Source organism: Oryctolagus cuniculus, chromosome 7 (genome assembly GCF_051225735.1).
Source record: "Oryctolagus cuniculus isolate XC-2025 breed Fujian yellow rabbit chromosome 7, ASM5122573v1, whole genome shotgun sequence".
Classification (NCBI taxonomy): Eukaryota; Metazoa; Chordata; class Mammalia; order Lagomorpha; family Leporidae; genus Oryctolagus; species Oryctolagus cuniculus.
The window spans coordinates 67,489,774-67,508,681 of record NC_142873.1 but is presented as its reverse complement, the minus strand read 5'-3'; the positions used below and the strand labels follow the sequence as shown (position 1 = coordinate 67,508,681).

Here is an 18,908-nt window from a genome sequence, read left to right as displayed (position 1 = left end):
AAATTTTCAAAAATTAGAAAATAGTGAAATAGAGTCAAATCACCTACAGAAGACATGGTTTGCCGTCTGTTCTCCTTCAGGGGATGTTTTCTGTGATCTTGTTAAAAACTTGATGTTGTGACACCATTAGTCGTTAGACTTGAGGATAGATGGTGCACAAAAGGAAGCTTGTCCTTTTGGGACGTGGTTTTGAATCAGTTTCAGATGACAGAAAAATACTCTTTTGTGGCTGCTAAAGTTCAGGAATGAATTCTGGCAGTCTTACCCAATTCCCTAAAGCAGAGTCCACATTACCAACATCTAATTGGCAGACTATGCTTGTAACTCCCATGAGGGCCAAGGTAATGAATGGATTTAGTGAAGGTGTCCTGAGTCATCTTTACAGTGGCTGTTCTGGGCACTAAGGCTCTTTCTCATAACCTCCCCAGACATATCACTCAAGGAAAAGAGAGAGAGGCTTATGTTCTAGCAAAACAGCAACAAGACATGGCAGTTTTATTAAATGGTTGTCTCAAAGAAAGCTGCTCTCTTCCTTTGATAAGGTAAAGCAAAGGAGTCTTAGGAAAGAAAATATATTCTTGCTTGATCACTTGATACCTTAATTTCCATTCCAAACACTCTTTTATATTTGGATTCAATTTCCAGCTAAATATGGTGGAATTTGACTTCCTTTTGGCCTACTCCAGATTATTCTTTAGTCAGTGAGGGAAGAAATTTGGCCCATTTCTCCCTAGAAAGCCTAGAAGGATTTACTCTTATTTATAAGTAACTTTTGTTCTTTGTATCTGGGAGACAGAATTGGTCCAGTCTTTCTAATTCTGTGCATATAAATAGAACTAAATAATTTTAATATAGATTTACTATTATCTTATTAATTCTTAAATTATTGATGCAAATTTATATCTGAAATTTTTTTTACATACACCAGTTGCTCAACACTAGCAAGCAAGATTGAATATAGAAATCTTCACTGCCAGTTGCCTCATTCACAAATTAGAACTGTAGTAGAGAAGCTGAGGTCAAAAAGGAAATGTCAGTCATGACAAAAATTAATGATTTACTGGTTTTGCAGAAAGTATTCTTTACTTCCTACAAACAGAATTATTATATGAAATACTATTAATCCTTAGCAAACATTTTCAATACTGACTAGTCTATAGAATTTATATTTGACAATGCTATCTGAAAGTCACATAGAATTATATTATTGGAATATTTTCAAGCATTTCTATATTCTTAAGCCCCCTTCCTTTACCAGAACCAAAATCAATATATATATATACTACCCTGCAATTTTTTTAATGAATAAAAAGATAAAGTGGAGTCTCAAGGACAAAATACACATTGAAAAACTAGGTGCTTTGAACTTTCTCATCACCTTACCAGGGTTTCCGCACAGGCAGCCTAAAAGACAACTCAGCAATGTCTGAATGGAACTGCAAACAATGGCTCCTTCACAAGTGGGTCTTTAATTGATTACGGCTGTGTTTATGGAAGCAGAAGAGAATTTACAAAAAATGACAGATTCCCTTAATTTTGAAGGACTTTTACTGGCATTCATGGTAAGAGTGGTTTATATATTGAACAGTCCAAATCTTTTCCCTACCTATACCCACCTGGTTGCCATCCAAACTAAGTAAACATTAAAGATGCTTACTTTATTTCCGAATTTAAAGTATTTTTTAAAAATTTGAGAGAAAGAGAACCCGGAAGTCAAAGAGAGATGTTAAAGAGAGTTCCCATCTGCTGGTTCACTCCCCAAATAATTGCAATAGCCAGGACTGGCTGAGGCTGCCATGAGTCAAAATTTTTCCTAGGTTTCCCACAGAGGGTGTCAGGGATTCAATAATTGGATCCATCATCACCATCTCCCAGGGTCTGCTTTAGTTGGAAGCTGGAATTGAGAGCCCAAGCCCACGGACTTGAACTAGGCATCTTCATATGGGATGCAGGCATCTGAACTGGCGCCTCAACTGCTTGGTCAAACACGTGCTTCTATGTCATTTTTTATTATAATTATTTCCTCATACTCAAATGTATAAAATTCACATTTTCTAAGATATAGTTTATGTTCAGAGAGTTGAAACAAAGACTGGTTTCTCTTTGTCACAGATTCTATATTAAATATTAGAGAAGATACTGAATAATTAATTGTTAGAACTGAAGGTAGTTGTGTTGTTCCTCTGCCAATCTACCTACAGAATTAAAAAAAAATGGAAGTTGGGAAATTATGATTCATACCTTCCATTCAAGTAATATCTACTTTTATCATAGCATCAAAATACTATAATTTTAAAGTTGTGTTACATTTATTTAATAACTTAATACTAGATAATCATATGTGATTTAGGGCAAACAGAAATTAAAATTTAGCTATATTAGCCTATGTCAAAAGGCTTTTCATTTGCCTGTTAATAGTGCCCTCTACAGGTCAATTATAACAACAACATAAGATCCTTAAGTAGTTTGGTCTATGGTCAGAGATTATCTCGATGGAAAACAGTGATACAATTGTAATATTAAATATAAAGTCTACTAGTCAATTCCAATTTACATTTTAAGTCTTTAAAATCAACCAAAAATTAAGTGGTCTAATGAATAGCATGGACTGTAATTTCAAAGCAAATACTTGAGAAGGTCTTAAGTGATTTATTCAAAGTTAATAAACTGAAGAAATAGCTTAGAAGCAGAATAACCTAAGGTGTATGCTAATGTTAACCTTTTTACACAAAATGAAGATGACAACATTTTATTATGGCTTCTTTGTGGGAAAAGTACATGAACAGGAAAAACCATCTTACCTCAGAACACTGAAGCTGTGGTTTTCCTCATTCATCAAGGACTCCTTTTTAAAACAGACTCACAAATCAGTAGCTGCAAAATATATTTATTTGTAGGACAACACTGTACTGTTAAATTAATATTATTACATACTGTTTCATTATTGCTTAATTTTTGACTTTCATTCTAAAACTTTGACTTGCAATGAACAAAAAATTAACCTAATAACTGGATTTCTTAGTTTAAATTTCACAGAAATTTCTATATATTTCCTATGAATGGCCCTACATATAAAAAACTCATTTGTGAATATTCTATATATTCTTTACTCCATACCATTCATGTCATTCATCAACTAGAATCCTAATCCTGAATGCTATTTGCCTGTCTACCTTGGGTATATCTACTCTTAAACAGAGGAACTTGATAACTTCAGAATATATATTTTAAAATACAAATAGTTCATAAAAGAATAAGCAGCATCTCTTGAAAATGATAGGAAAAGTTTTGATAGTAAAGATCTAGTACTTTTATAATGAATAATAGGTTTCTGAAATCTGAAGGAAAAAAGAATTACCAACAAAGTGGCTAAAGAATTACCAACAAAGTGGCTAAACAATAATATATATATAATATACATTATATATATATAATATTAATATATTAGTATATCCTGGAATATTTGAGTATCCTTGACTTTCTTAAGTTAATTGTAGTCATCAATAAATCTTTGCTGTCATTTACTTAGTAAACACCTTCTCTAAGCCTCTGTTACCTCTTATGTATATGAGCCTGCTAATGTCCATATCATAAAATAGCTATTATGATCAAAATAATTAGTATTTAAAAACCACACGGACTAATACTAGCACAGGTTTAGTGCTTATAAGGTATAAAGAAAACTAATTCTAAAATTGACACAATAGTAATGACAGTATTTTGAAAAATCTTGAAGGTACTCTTCCTTTCATGCCTTTTAAAATCACCCCTTATTTTGTCTGTTACAACTGGAATCATATTTTAATACATACCTATAAATTTTATTAATTATGTAATTAGATCCTTTGTGCATTTCAGTAAAATATTGAGGATGATAAAATATTGACTATAATTTTATTTGTAATTAAGGAATATCACCTCATTTTAGGTTGGCTACTAAAAAAGGAAAGAAAAGAACAGGAAGAGTACTAGTGAGAATGAGAAAGAATTGGAAGTTTTGTATACTGTGGTAGAAATATAAATTGTAGCTATGAAAGACAGTATAGCAACTATTTGAAGAAACAAATATAGAATTGTCATATGATCTACCAACCTACTTCTAGCTATACATCTAAAAAAATGAAGTAGCATCCCAAAGATATATTTGTATATTGTGTTCATAGCACCATTATTCACAGTAGCCAAGAGATAGAATCAATCCAAGTGTTCACCAATAGGCCAATGGGTAAAGAAAAGGTGATACACACACACACACACACACACATGCACACATAATGGAATACTGTTCAGTTTTATAAAGGAAAGAGATGCTGTCATATGTTACAATATGGAATCTGCTTGAGGAAATTATATTTGGTGAAATGAGTTGGTCACAAAAAGACAAATACTGTATGATTATTTTTATACAAAGGAATTTCAAAAAGTTCATAGAAAATGGAATTAAAATATTTAGTTTGGTACAAAAATTTGGAACTCATGCATAATATTTCTGTAATATTCATTTTCATTAAATTCTTGGAGAGCTCTGGTATTAGGTATTTAAAGCAATTAAATTTATAGGTAAAGAAAGCAGAATGATGGTTGCCGGGCTTATGGGGAAAGGGAAACGGATCTGTTTAATGAGTACACAGTTTCAGTTATACAAAATGAAAAAAAAGTTTTGGAGAACTGGTGAACAACAATGTAAATATATTTAAGACTCATGAGTTTTACATTTTAAAATGGTTAAAATACTAAATTTTATGAGAATAATTCTCTGTGGCTTAATTTGTCCCCAGGATCTTAGGAGTGCAGTAGCTTTACTCTTTCAGAACTTCTGCTTTCTCAGAAGTCCATTTTTCACTTGTAGAATCCCAGAAGTCTAATAACATTCCTTCATTTCTATGCCCTTCATTCTGGGTGACAGTGTTTCTGCTAGTATTAAATTCTCAAAAATCTTATTGGTCTTCCATAGATGAGAACGAAGTCAATCATTAGACACAAGGGTAATCATACTTTCTTCTTGGATGTTATGGTTTCAAGGTTTATGACTCCCTCTCTCTTCTCCCCTGCCCTCCCCCATCCAATTTATATACTGAAATCTTAACCTTCAAGATTTTATTAGAAACTAGGAACCTTTGTGAAGTGATTAGGTCATTAAAGCAGAGTCCTCATGAATGAGATTATGGACATTATAAAAGGAGCCTCAAGAAGACCTTCTTCACCTCTTTGATATAAGGGCACAGCACCATCTATGAACCAGAAAGTTGACACTCATAAGGCACAGAATATACCTATACCTTGGCCTTTGATTTTTTTCAGCCTCTGAAACTATGAGAAATAAAGTTCTGTTTTTTGTTAAGCCTCCCAGTTTATGATACTATGTTACAGCAGCCTAAACAAGTCAAGACATTGGATAACTCTACCTCCAGTCCTAGTTCTGGTGAGATAACTGGTTGAATTTATAAATCACATTTCTGAAATCCTTAGCAAAGGACTATTTATCCATGTTCATGTTGCTCGCTCCAGAGTATGTCTTAGAATTCTTGTGATACAGACTGGCTGAGAATTTTCCAAATTATTGTTATAGCCCATTTTTTGCTCAATAGTTTCTTCTTCAATTTTTATTTCTTTCCTCTCATATTTTACTATGTGCTAGAAAAAAAAATCATCCCACACTTTCCACACTTTCTTAGAAATCACATCAGCTAAATGTCTAATTAAATGGTGTTATTTATTTCCATCTGAACTCAGGAAAATATCCTCTAAACTCATATTTTTACCAACAGTGTTTTAAAGACAACCTAGGATTTTTTTCTATCATGCATGCACATCAGAATTCTTTCAGCAGGTACTGATTACCCAGTTCCAAAGCCAATCCCACATTTTTCTGTATTTATTACAATAGCACCATACTCAGTACCGAAATCTGTGTTTGTTTCCTAGAGATGCCACAACAAAGTACTGCAAATGATTCTTGGCATAATTTTTTTCAGGGCAGTCTAGTCAACCTAGTATGGTGGGTACTATATGAATAAGGTATTCAAGTTCTACTTTATAGAAGCAAATGTATGATTAAATGCAGTGTTTATAAGGCAAAATGAAAATTATATATATTCTTCACAATTTATTAAACTTTAAACATTTAGAAAAAAATTTAAAATATGTGTGATTGTACATAACTTTTCAAAATTAGTTTGGAGTAGTAGTTCTTGACGGAAATACATTTAATATTGTTCATCGGCAAAAGTTTCCTAGAATGGGTATTGGTTATTTGACAATATTGATACTTTTCTGTCATTCATATGAGCCAACACATTTGAGAATAGCAGGAGTCTAAAAAGATTCTCTTCACAATGTAATGAACAACATACTACAATCTCTATTGAGGTTTTCTTTTTTCTAATCCATAACTCTGTAAGGGGTAATTTTCTTTCTTGTAACCATTGAAGCTTTCAGAGATTGTTTGGTTGACTTAACTGTCTTATAAGGACACCTAATGTATTATGGGTGTTCTTATTGCCTGCCAAAGGAGCCATCTATAGAATATGAGAAAATAAATGAGAGTTAGATCTACTAGAATGTCTGGATTTTTTTTTCAGGAAGTGGAAATGGAGAAGGGTATTGGAAAGGGAATGAGTATCAGCATGGATGCATATAAAGCATGATTTGTTGAGGAAAAGAAAATGGTAGAGTATGGCTGGAGTTTAGGAAATTGTGGGGGAATATAAAGCCCAGATTATAAAGGTTGATTGAGAGGGAGGAGTTGAAGGTTGAAGGCGAAAAACATTGGAGTTAATTTAGGAGGCCTGGAATGGGGCAATTGGCTACAAGGCAATTGCCTGTTTAGAAGATATATTTTAAGAGTTACTATGGAATCAATATTTTGTGAAAAATCAGTAGAAAGAAAAAGTTTTAAAATTAACTCAAAATATTTTTTGACTTGGTTGAACATTTGCCTCAATAAAGATGAGGAAGATAAATGATCTTGATTAGGGTATAAGTACTCTAGGACTAAACCTGTTTGAACTATAGCTGAACTCTGATTCTTCACAAGTTGTTTTAGCAAATGGATCATTCCTGCTGGCTGGAACAGTCATTCTTTAATGAGATATGGTTAGTTTGGACCAAGAATGGTGCTGATATTCTAATTTTTGATGACTCATCTTGAACACAGACCAAGTTCAATGACATATTCTTTACCAAAAATTCTGATATTTAATTGAATGTATGGCACTGTGTATGGGTTACCACTTGTAGATATTCCAAACACAGCTCCAATTTTGGTCAACAACACCTGGGAAAGGGAGATGGAAATAGTAGTAGAACTGTTTACCCTATGAACCTCCTGCCACTGGCACCTAGAATAGTCATTCTCTGGGTACAGCTCTCTCTGCAGATCCCACTCCACATGTAGTCATCCTTCAGTAGAGGCCCTTAGAGGGATTTTGAAACAATAGCTTTGTGATGCCAATGGGCTCATGCATTCAGTGTTCTCTTTTGTCTTTAATTAATGTAATGATGTCATCCTTTTCCAAGTAAAATTTAAACCTAATTAGGTGAGGAACAGACAACACTGTATAAAAGGGATCATTCTGCCAGCGCCGCGGCTCACTAGGCTAATCCTCCGCCTTGCGGCGCCAGCACACCAAGTTCTAGTCCCGGTCAGGGCGCCGGATTCTGTCCCGGTTGCCCCTCTTCCAGGCCAGCTCTCTGCTGTGGCCAGGGAGTGCAGTGGAGGATGGCCCAAGTCCTTGGGCCCTGCACCCCATGGGAGACCAGGAGAAGTACCTGGCTCCTGCCATTGGATCAGCGTGGTGCGCTGGCCGCAGCGCGCCAGCCGCGGCGGCCACTGGAGGGTGAACCAACGGCAAAGGAAGACCTTTCTCTCTGTCTCTCTCTCTCACTGTCCACTCTGCCTGTCAAAAAAATATATTAAAAAAAATAAAAAATAAAAGGGATCATTCTTCTTGCACTGCCAACAGGCCCATAATCTTTTTTCCTTACTGTTAGCAGTACACGTGGACATGGATGTACTCCACACTGACAAAGAATACATTTTCAGAATGCAGTCATTAAATCCTAGAGTTCAAGAGAAACACTGAAAACAGGTTACCCTATGTTTATACCTTAAAATTACAAATGGTATATTTAACAAGACCAGAAAATGAATTATCATTACATTCCCTGCCTGCTGTAAGACATGAACCAGTGTCATTACCATTGAGAAGTCAGTATTCACTGAAGGATTATAGATAGCATAAGTAATGACTAAACAGCATTAAACACATGATATTGGAAATGCAGGGCAAAAAGATTTGCATTATTTCAATATAAACAGGTTCCAAATAACCATGGTATTATGAATAGTCTGCTGCTATCTTTTTCTTGTGATGGGAGACATGAAATTTCTAGGACTTGCACTAATAACAAAAAGAACAAAAAGATGATTCCTGAGTCAAAACAGGAATCTACAGTGCCTAAACACTGGGAAGAATTATCCTTTGCATGGATAGGTAATAAGTATCTTTGTGACTCTTATCTATTCTTTATTCTAAGTCACTATGCCTTATGTAGACACATCAATTTTGCAAATTTCTTAAATCAAATTACCTCATTTAACAGTGAATTCCAGCAGTATTTTCACGGTGCTCCATAATTCCTAACAGTGGCCCAATGCAACTATGAGAAATACTATCTACAAAATGGCCTAGAAAAATCAAGATAAAAGACTACAGTCAACCTGTTCTATTTATATTTGTGTTCAGAATTCCTCTTCCTATTCCACAGCCATCATTGTACTTAACTACCCTGTTTTGAAGAAATATACTATACAACAGGCCTGGTTCTCTCTTCATCTGGAAGGCATTTTAGAGGTTTAAGACTATGTTGCAAATTTCAAAAACTGATCACTCAGTCATCAATTCTTTGCTCTTCTCTGTCAAAGTTGTTGAAAAGGCTTAGGCAAAGCATAGAATTAGTATTCAATTTTGTTTCTCCAGCATAAAATAAAGTGACCATTAACATTTTGGTATTTATTTTTAAAAATCTTTATATTGTCTGCTCCCATATTTAAAGATCTACTTTAACACTATCTGTCAACTGAATAAGTCATACAGAAACACTTAAAAGAAGTACAATTTTTTCAAACTATCGAAACAATTTGCAGATACTAGAAGCCACAGGTTAAGGAATAAAAACAAGATACTGAGTCAGGCATTTTGCCATCTAGTTGAGACTGGCTAAGACATCTGTGTCCCACATCAGAACACTAGCGTTAAATATCTGGCTCAGATTCCTGACTCCATCTTCCTGCTAATGCACCCTGTGAATAAGTGGTGATGGTTCAAGTAATGAAGTTCCTTTTACTCATGAGGGAGACCTAGATTGACCTCCAAGCCTAAGACTTTAGCCTGACTCAGTGGCAGCTGATGCAGGCATTTAGAGAATGAACAAGCAGATTAGATAGATCTCTTTCTCTCTCTCTCCCTCCTACCCTCTCTCCTTCTCTGCATGTCTTCTTTCTGCTATTCATATAATCAAAACTTTAGAGTACCTGTGCTGTGGGATAGCAGATGAAGCTAACACCTGGGGCACTGGCATCCCATATGGGAGCAGTTCAAGTACCAGCTGTTCCACTTCTGATCCAGCTCCCTGCTAATGCACCTGGAAAACTGGGGGAAGATGGTCCAAGTGCTTGGACCCCTGCATCCACACTGGAGACTTGGTACCGGGCCCAGCTATGACCATTGTGGCCACTTGTGGAGTGAACCAGAGGATGGAAGATCTTTGTCCTTGTCTCTCCCTTTCGTTTTCTCTATAACTCTGCCTTTCAAATAAAATAATAATCATACATTATTTATAAAAAAATGAAAGTACCAGTTAAAAGCAAAATCTCAAATTGATATTTTCAACTGTTTTGCTTAGTCATTCTTCACTCATTCTCTTAGTAAGCCAGAGGGAATTTTTCCAAAGAATTTTGTGTATAGTTACATTTATATATATTTTAATTGGCATTTTTATCTCTGCTGTTTATTTCTTCTAAGTATTTTAACTTTTCAAAGTATTGTAAAAATAAGGATGTTTAGTATTGAAGTTATTTTAAGGTATTTGGAAATTAGAGGATTATATACAGTAAGTCCTAGTTCACTTATTTATTGATATATTTAAATAAAGCTACATACATTGTTCACTTGTGGGTTATGAGGGATTTAAAAATATATCTAGTTCTAAATATCTGCAGTAGGGGCCAGGATTATGGTACAGTAGGTTAAGCCTCCTCCTGAGATGCCAGCATCCAATATGGTCACCTTTTCATGTACCAGTCACTCCACTTCTGATCCAGCTCCCTGCTAATGTGCCCAGGAAGGTGGCAAGAAATGGCCGAAGCAGTTGGGCCCTGCACCCATGCAGAACCAGAAGAAGCTCCTGGCTCCTGGTTTGGGCTGGTTTACCCTGGCCATTGTGGCAATTTGGGGAGTGAACCAGAAGCTTCAATCTCTCTCTCTCTCTCTCTCTCTCTCTCTGTAACTCTGCCTTTCAAATAAATAAATCTTTCAATATCTGCAGTAAGGGGCTAGAGTGTGGCAAAGCATATTAAGCCACCACTTATGGCATTGGTATCCGTAAGGTTATGTTCAGGCTACGTTTAGATAATAGAGTGAAGATAACTAGTGTAAAAAAGCGTAATTATTAAACTACTGTCTTGATGAATAGATCTTTCAGAAGAAAAATGTCAAGCACTTTTCATGATCTGCTTCTTTTTTAGAGAGCAAATAGACAAGATGAAAGTATAAACCTAGCGCTTGGCGCTGTGCTGCAGCAGGTTAAAGTCCCAGTTTGCAGCTCCAGCATCCCATATGGCCGCTGGTTCGAGTCCCAGCTGCTCCACTTCTGATCCAGCTCCCTGCTAATATACTTGGGAAAGTAGTGGAGGATAGCCCAAGTGCTTGGGCTCTGCACCATGTGGGAGACCAGGAAGAAGCTCCTGGCTCTGGCCATTGTGTCCATTTGGAGAGTGAACTAGGGGATGAAAGACATCTCTCTATATCTCTACCTCTCTCTGTAACTCTTTCAAATAAATAAAATAAATTAAAAAAGTATAAACCTAGATTTTTCTCCCTTGATTTGGAATTAGATTTCAATAAGTTTCATGTTCTTATGACTATTACTTTTCCTCAGTTCTTCACTAGACCACAAGTAAAAGGGATTAACAGAAGTTGTAAAATATTATAATCCTTCTAGAAATTTTATAACTTGGCAGAATTCAAAAGCTTTAAGTAGAAGTAGTGTCATACCATGATAGACTTCATTCTTCTAGGGATTGACAAAAAAAAAAAAAAAAAGCTTTACATCTAAACTACAGATAAAAGTTTACTAACAAAGAAGATCATCAAACCAATATTTACAATGGTAAACATTAAATTTGCAGTATTGGGGAGTGGCTAAATGAATTATATGCCCAAATAATAATATGAGTAGTCATTTATAATTTTTCTAGCTTTACTGAAAACTAAAAAAGTATATATTTAAGACATAAAACTTGATATTTTCCATATACACATAAATTAAAAAAGACTCACCAAAAACAAGTTAATTAATGCATCCATCATTTCATACAGTAATTATTTTCTTTTTGGTGGTGTGTTATGAGCAGATGTTATGCTATATAGAAACAAGTACTGGGGTTAGGGCTGTGGCTTAGCGGGTAAAGCCACAGCCTGCAGTGCCAGCATCCCATATGGGTGCTGGTTTGAGTCCCAGCTGCTCCACTTCTGATCCAGCTCCCTGCTATGGGCTGGCAAAGCAGTAGAAGACGGCCTGGCCTGCACCGCGGCTCACTAGGCTAATCCTCCGCCTTTCGGCGCTGGCACACCAGGTTCTAGTCCTGGTTGGGGCACCGGATTCTGTCCTGGTTGCCCCTCTTCCAGGCCAGCTCTCTGCTGAGGCCCGGGAAGACAGTGGAGGATGGCCCAAGTGCTTGGGCCCTGCACCCCATGGGAGACCAGAAGTACCTGGCTCCTGCCATCGGATCAGCGTGGTGCGCTGGCCGCAGCGCGCCAGCCGGGGCGGCCATCGGAGGGTGAACCAATGGCAAAGGAAGACCCGTTCTCTCTCTCTCTCTCTCTCTCTCACTGTCCACTCTGTCTGTCAAAAAAAAAAAAAAAAAAAAAAAAAAAGAAGAAGAAGAAGAAGAAGATGGCCCAAGTCCTTGGCCCCTGCATACACATGGGAGTGAGTCATGGAAGAAGCTCCTGGCTCCTGACTTTGGATTACAACTCGGCCATTGCAACCACTTGAGCAGTGAAGCAGCAGATGGAAGACCTCTCTCTCCTTCTGTCTTTGCCTCTGTAACTCTGCCTTACAAGCAAATAAATGCTTAAAAAAACAAAAAACAAAACAAAAAAAAAAACCAGGTACTAAAACCAAAATTTAAAGTGTATATACAGGGGCTGGCATTATGGTGTAGAGGGTAAAGTAGCCACTGGCAATACTGGCATCCCACATGGGCACCAGTTGGTGTCCTGGCTGCTCCACTTCCAATCTAGCATCCTGCTAACAGCCTGGGAAAAGAAATGGAAGATGGCCCAAGTATTTGGGTGCCTACCACTCACGTTTAGATCGGAAAGAAGCTCTTGGCTTCTGGCTGCAGCCTACCCTTAGCCCTCGCCATTGAGGCCATCTGGGGAGTGGGCCAGCAGATGGAAGATCCCTTTCTCTCTTTCAGTCTCTCTCTGTAACTCTGAATTTCAAATAAATCAGTCTTTTTAATAGTATATATATACATGTTATCTTAACTATAGAAATATGTAAACAAACAGCAGAGAGAAATATAGTATATTGTTAGTCATGAATATATAATATGAATTATATATGAAGCACTCTTTAAAATTCTTTACTTTCTTTTTACTTTTACCAAGTATAGCAGATATGTTTATCATTTCCATTCATTTTTTTCCATTCATTTTCTACAATCAGCTATCATCATTGTCCTTAAAAAAGCACATCTTTATGTCCTCCTCATATACCTTTTTGTATTCAACTATGGAAAATCATCTGGCCCAAAGTTAGTTACGACACTGGAAGATCTGATGATCAAGCTGAGCAACAACTAAACTTAGACCACAAGATTGTAAGTACTGTCAAGAGATGCTGAGCATTCATAATCTAGTGTTCTTGTAAGTGATTCCAAAGGATATGAGTAAGAAGATGCTAAGTTAGAAATGGAATAACTAAAGTAGAAGTTGGAAACCTAGAAAGTAGATTTCAGATTTTATAGGGTTTCTTAGAATAACAGGTAATAGTCACAATTTCTGATGCCCTAAATCCAGTCCCCATTAAGTCTAACAATATTCATTTTCATTCTTTGGGACTCTGACATTTGTGTGTTTACAATAATCGCTTTATACTTCATCCAGTTTAAATTGATTTCTGTTCCTTAAAATCATAATAATTGGAATAAATATAAGGAAATATAGTAGACCATCTTCAGATGCAAAATTTTAATAGTGATATCAGCTAGCAAAATACAAGTTTCCATTGTATCCTTGCAAGCATTTTGAGGCCCAATTTTAATATATTTTATTTGACTAGTTCAAATACCATTTAAAACCAGAATAATGAATCAGAGAAATTGGCAGAAAAGGAAGTCACATTCCAAGGATGAGGAATCAACACCTTAAACCTACCTCTGAAATATTGGAATCCATGTACAATTATTGGGGAAGGAGGATTCTGAAGACAGAAAGAAGCTATAAATAAGGCAAATCAGCAGGTAGTGTTTGAAGAGGTATGCCATTAACTCAGAGAGTGATTTAAACAAACTGATATGCAAGGAGGGGCCAAGAAGCTGTATGTGAGAAATTTGACAGTATGTATTCTAGGCTTTAAAATATGTGTAACTTTTAACTTAGAATATTTCAAAAATATCTTAAAAATTTAGGCTGGCACCTAGGCTCACTAGGCTAATCCTCCGCCTTGCGGTGCTGGCACACTGGGTTCTAGTCCCGGTTGGGGTGCCGGATTCTGTCCCGGTTGCCCCCTCTTCCAGGCCAGCTCTCTGCTGTGGCCAGGGAGTGCAGTGGAGGATGGCCCAAGTGCTTGGGCCCTGCACCCCATGGGAGACCAGGAGAAGTACCTGGCTCCTGCCATCGGATCAGCGTGGTGCGCCGGCCACAGCGCACTGGCCGCGGCGGCCATTGGAGGGTGAACCAATGGCAAAGGAAGACCTTTCTCTCTCTCTCTCACTATCCACTCTGCCTGTCAAAAAAAAAAAAAAAATTAGATTACTGATTTGTTTAAATAATGACACAGATGTACTGTGTAACCACCATATGTTTATGATGAGATTTGGGACATGATACTCTAAAATGTGACATCTTGGAATTTGAGCAAACAGCAGAAACAGAAAGGTCATGCTTAAGCTTCCTGCTTCACTTCTCTCTTGAAGCAGACCATAATGTCTGGCAGTTCTTCTCCTGAAGATCCACAGGGGTCCTTCCTATACCTAGAAGAAAGTGATGTCTCTGTGAAGATCCAGAAATTCCAAGAACCTGAACAAACAGGCCTTGCTAAGTTCCCCTGTTATTGCCACTAGATCATGTCCTTTTGTACTCATACTTCACAGCTGTTCACAAAATATAGGCAAATTTTCCTAGATCTTTAGGTCTTAATTTCTAAAGACTCCCATTTATATAAAACTTAAAGTGTTATCAATAATTGTATTAGTAATTTAATATTTGTTATTTATTAACATAGTAATAATATTATTAATCTATCATTTGATTCAAAGGGTCTCAACCATGAACCTTTCAATGGGTAAGGAAAAGGCATTTTTTTAATCATTTATATATGTATGAACATGTGGCTGCCAGAAAAAAATTCTGGAAGTATATCCAGTGAATTATTAATGGTAATCATCAGAATAGCTGGATAACTGTTGAGTTTTATTTTCTCCTTTTTACTAGTATCTTCAAATTTTCCTATTGCAAATATTCATATATGTAATCCAAGGGTTTTTGTTGTTGTTGTTATTCACTTTAGCATTAATGAAGATATCTTCCTCTACAAACAGTGCAAAGAAATCCTAAGTGCCACAAATAACCAATAAATAAAGAAGTATTCCCTTTATCTGACACTCAATAGATCACTCACAACTTAAGAAAAACTATTTCATTTTAATTTACAAGACCCATTTGATTTGACAAATGAATGGGAGTAGCCATTTCTCAGGGATGTAATGAAGACTAAATAAGAAAATGTAGGTAATGAGATTAACTAGTGTTTAAGGCATAGTAACAAAGGAAGCACTACACTATGAGCACCCGTTAAAAATGTAGGGAAGGAAAACTATATCTATATTCTAGTGAGCATACTTTAGATACAAGTTACCATCAGCCAGTCCTTTCGCCTTTCTTGATCTCAGTTTCTTCATTTGTAAATTGAGAGCTAAGAATATTTACATGTATTTTGTTTGACCAGTAATGAATTAATTTAGAAAGATACAGAGAAATAGATGATAGGGAGATGACAGATAGATGATGGATAGATAAGATAGGTAGATCAATGACACAGCCCATCTCTAAGCTTTGGCTGAGAAATAGTTCTGAGTAACTGAGTAAGGCGAAAAAACCTATATAGATTTTAAAAGAAGCTTGGCTGCAAAGTAAAGGCATTAGAGTGATCAGTGTAAGCACAAATGAGGGAGAGCCTTTGCAAGACAGGACACATTGAGCACATTTATTTATTTCCTGAAGAGAAGAAGGGAAGAGAGAAAATGAAGCTATAGGAAGAGAAATGATAACTAATTCATAAAACAATATCTTTCATGAAATGGGAGTGGATGGGCTTCAAAGCACGGGACAGACACTAACATTCAGTTTTGTTTTTTTTTTTTCCCCCGTGAGATAAGAGGTAAGGACAGGTTTCAATATGGGGAACCCAAATCTTCAGGAAAAATGCAGTGTGTCCCACATTGAATAAATGTTCACCTGCAGCATGGAGAACATTTATTTTTAATTTACAAGTTTGTAAACATTCACTATGATTTTTATTGTCATTTTCAGTTCTCCTTGGTGTATTTCCAAAGCACCCCTACTCCCACAACATGGAAAACTTAGAAAAGTAGTCCACTGAAAAAATAAGTGAGAGAGGACATTTACTTGATCAGTGCCTTATCCAAACACCTTACCCCACAATTACTGCTAAGTCCCAGATATCTTTACACAAGTAAGCCTCAGTAATTTGAATTCCCATTTCATGTAAACATTGGTTAACACAAGGTATGTGCTTGTTTTCTTTCTTAGCATTTTGGATTAACATTTTGAACACTTCATTTCTCGGGTTCCATAAAAAGAATATTTTTAAGGTATTTTTGGCAGGTGTTTTGGCTAGCTTCACTGAATCTATTCATTAGTAAAAGGGAGCATTTTCCACTGGTTGCAGACCAAACTGGAAGTAAAACTTACTGAGTAAACATTCCTGTTTACTTGTCATGGTAAATTATTTGTGATTGAACTATTTCACTATACACAATAGTTTTGTGTGATAAATAAGTTAACAAATAACATATAGGAACTAGGATGAATGTCAGTGACATGTTTAGGATGACATAACCCTGCAAAGTCTTAGAGTAATCTATAATAAATTTATGAAGCTATATTGCAATTATCATCATCACCATCATCACTATCATTTTATTTTCACACAGAATAGAAGTTTCTGTTAAAAAATGAATTTGCCAGCACTGTGGCGCAGCGGGTTAACGCCCTGGCCTGAAGCACCAGCATCCCATATGGGCGCCCGGTTCTAGTCCCAGCTGCTTCTCTTCCTATCCAGCTCTCTGCTCTGGCCTGGGAAAGCAGAAGAAAATGGCCCAAGTCCTTGGTTCCCTGCACCCATGTGGGAGACCCAGAAGAAGCTCCTGACTCCTGGCTTTAGATCACTGCAGCTCTGGCCAATTGGGGAGTGAACCATCGGATGGAAGACCTTTCTCTTTCTCTCTCTCCTCTGTCTGTGTAACTCTGCCTTATCAAATAAATAAATAAATCTTTAAAAAAATGAATCTGAAAACACTTCATATTCATCAGCTATTTTGATTATTCCCCTCAAGTTAGTCATGGTTCTCCAGAGAGAGAACTAATAGGGTGTGTGTGTGTATATGTGTATGTTATTTTAAGGAACTGACTGATGCAATTACACAAGCTGGCAAGGAAAACATGTGAAGGGTGGACCAGCAGGTTAGACACCTAGAGAGAATCAGTGCTTCAGTCTGAAGGATGGGTACTGCAGGATTACTTCTTGCTTGAGGAATGTCAGTCTGTTGTACTTAGGCACTCAACTAATGGAATGAGACCCAACCCAATTATGGAAGGCGAACTGATTTAAATGATAATATAATACAAAAACACTTTCAAGAAAAAACCAGAATAATGTCCCACCACAAATCTGGGCAACAAGCCCCAATTAAGTTGATACATGACAATGAACCATCATACCCTTCCTTAATTAATTAATTTTAATTTTATGTGAAAGGCAAAAAGAAAGTTGGGGGGGAAGAGATCAACCTTCTATTGGCCCATCCCCAATGCCTGCAAAAGCTGGTGCTGGGCCAGCCAAAGCCAGAATCCCAGAACTTGGCCAGCGCCGCAGCTCAATAGGCTAATCCTCTGCCTGTGGCGCCAGTAATCCAGGTTCTAGTCTCCGTCGGGGCACCAGATTCTTCCAGTCCAGCTCTCTGCTATGGCCCGGGAGTGCAGTGGAGGATGGCCCAAGTCCTTGGGCTCTGCACCTGCATGGGAGACCAGGAGGAAGCACCTGGCTCCATCAGCGCTGTCTGCAGCAGCCATTGGAGGGTGAATCAATAGTAAAAGGAAGACCTTTCTCTCTGTTTCTCTCTCTCTCACTGTCTACTCTGCCTGTCAAAAAACAAAACAAAACCAGAATCCCAGAACTCAACCCAGGTCTCAAATATAGGCAGCAAGGACTCAAATACTTCAGCCATTATCTGCTGCTTCCCAGAGTGCATATTACCCTGAAGGTGAATTGGAAGAGGAAGACCTGGAATTCAAAAGAGGTCCTCTGACATGGGATGATAGAATCTCAAACAGCAACTCAACTCATGCCAAATGTCTACCCCTTACTCCTTAATGTTAATGCAACTTGTACAATTAGACTAGAAAGATAGACACCTGTGAGAAAGAATTGGGTGCAATAAGTCACTGTAAAAGACAAAAGTGTCAGATATTCATCCCTGCTTCATCTCTTCTATGGCACACATGTAAATCATATGCAAACTGTGCCATGCTGCCTGTCTTTGGTCTAAGCCCCAAATCTCCAAACCTGTTCCTGCTGAGACAAGCCTCCCAATATTATTCTACCTTAAGCCTTACTCAAAAATGCAGCTATTGGTATCCGTTCCTTTATTCCTTCATTCTTTTATCCTAGTATCTCCTCTGTTTTACTCTGCTCCTCTCACGTCTTATCCTTAAAAATGACAAGGTCTAGGGACTGCCCTCACTTTGCCTACACTTGATTGACTAATAAATCCTTGAATTGCTTGTCATTATTGGCTCTGGTAATACATGTTTGACATCTAATATCTATCATGGGCAGGGGTATAAGAAAAACAACTAATTTACTTGGGCAAGGACAGTAAGAGCAACAAACTATTAATTATATCTGTTCCTTGACAGGAGAGTGCAGAGGGCACTTGTTTTAACTCTATGAACATGTACATTAACAGACATACATTAATTTTGTAATTTTAAAAATCAACCCATATAATTAGAATAACTCAAATGAATATGATACATACTCTGCATTTTTATGATATGCATTTCAAATAGAGTATTATCAATGACTTCATCAAGACAGAAGTTAAATCACAAGTGAAAGCTCCAACTTGTGCTATCCAAAGTAACCTGGGAATC

General features: G+C 36.9%; 1 long non-coding RNA gene across 23 annotated transcripts in view; it reads right to left on the bottom strand.

The window, feature by feature from the left end:
• The window catches only part of LOC103350106 (uncharacterized), a 271,720-nt gene that overhangs the window by 240,158 nt on the left and 12,654 nt on the right, over positions 1-18,908 (bottom strand). For 3 of the 23 annotated variants that reach the window (XR_016237137.1, XR_016237142.1, XR_016237144.1), the window contains exon 2: positions 2,802-2,874. The exons of the other annotated variants lie outside the window; for them this stretch is intronic. This is a non-coding gene — a long non-coding RNA (uncharacterized LOC103350106). The remainder of the gene's footprint in view (positions 1-2,801; positions 2,875-18,908) is intronic. 23 annotated transcript variants of the gene reach the window in all.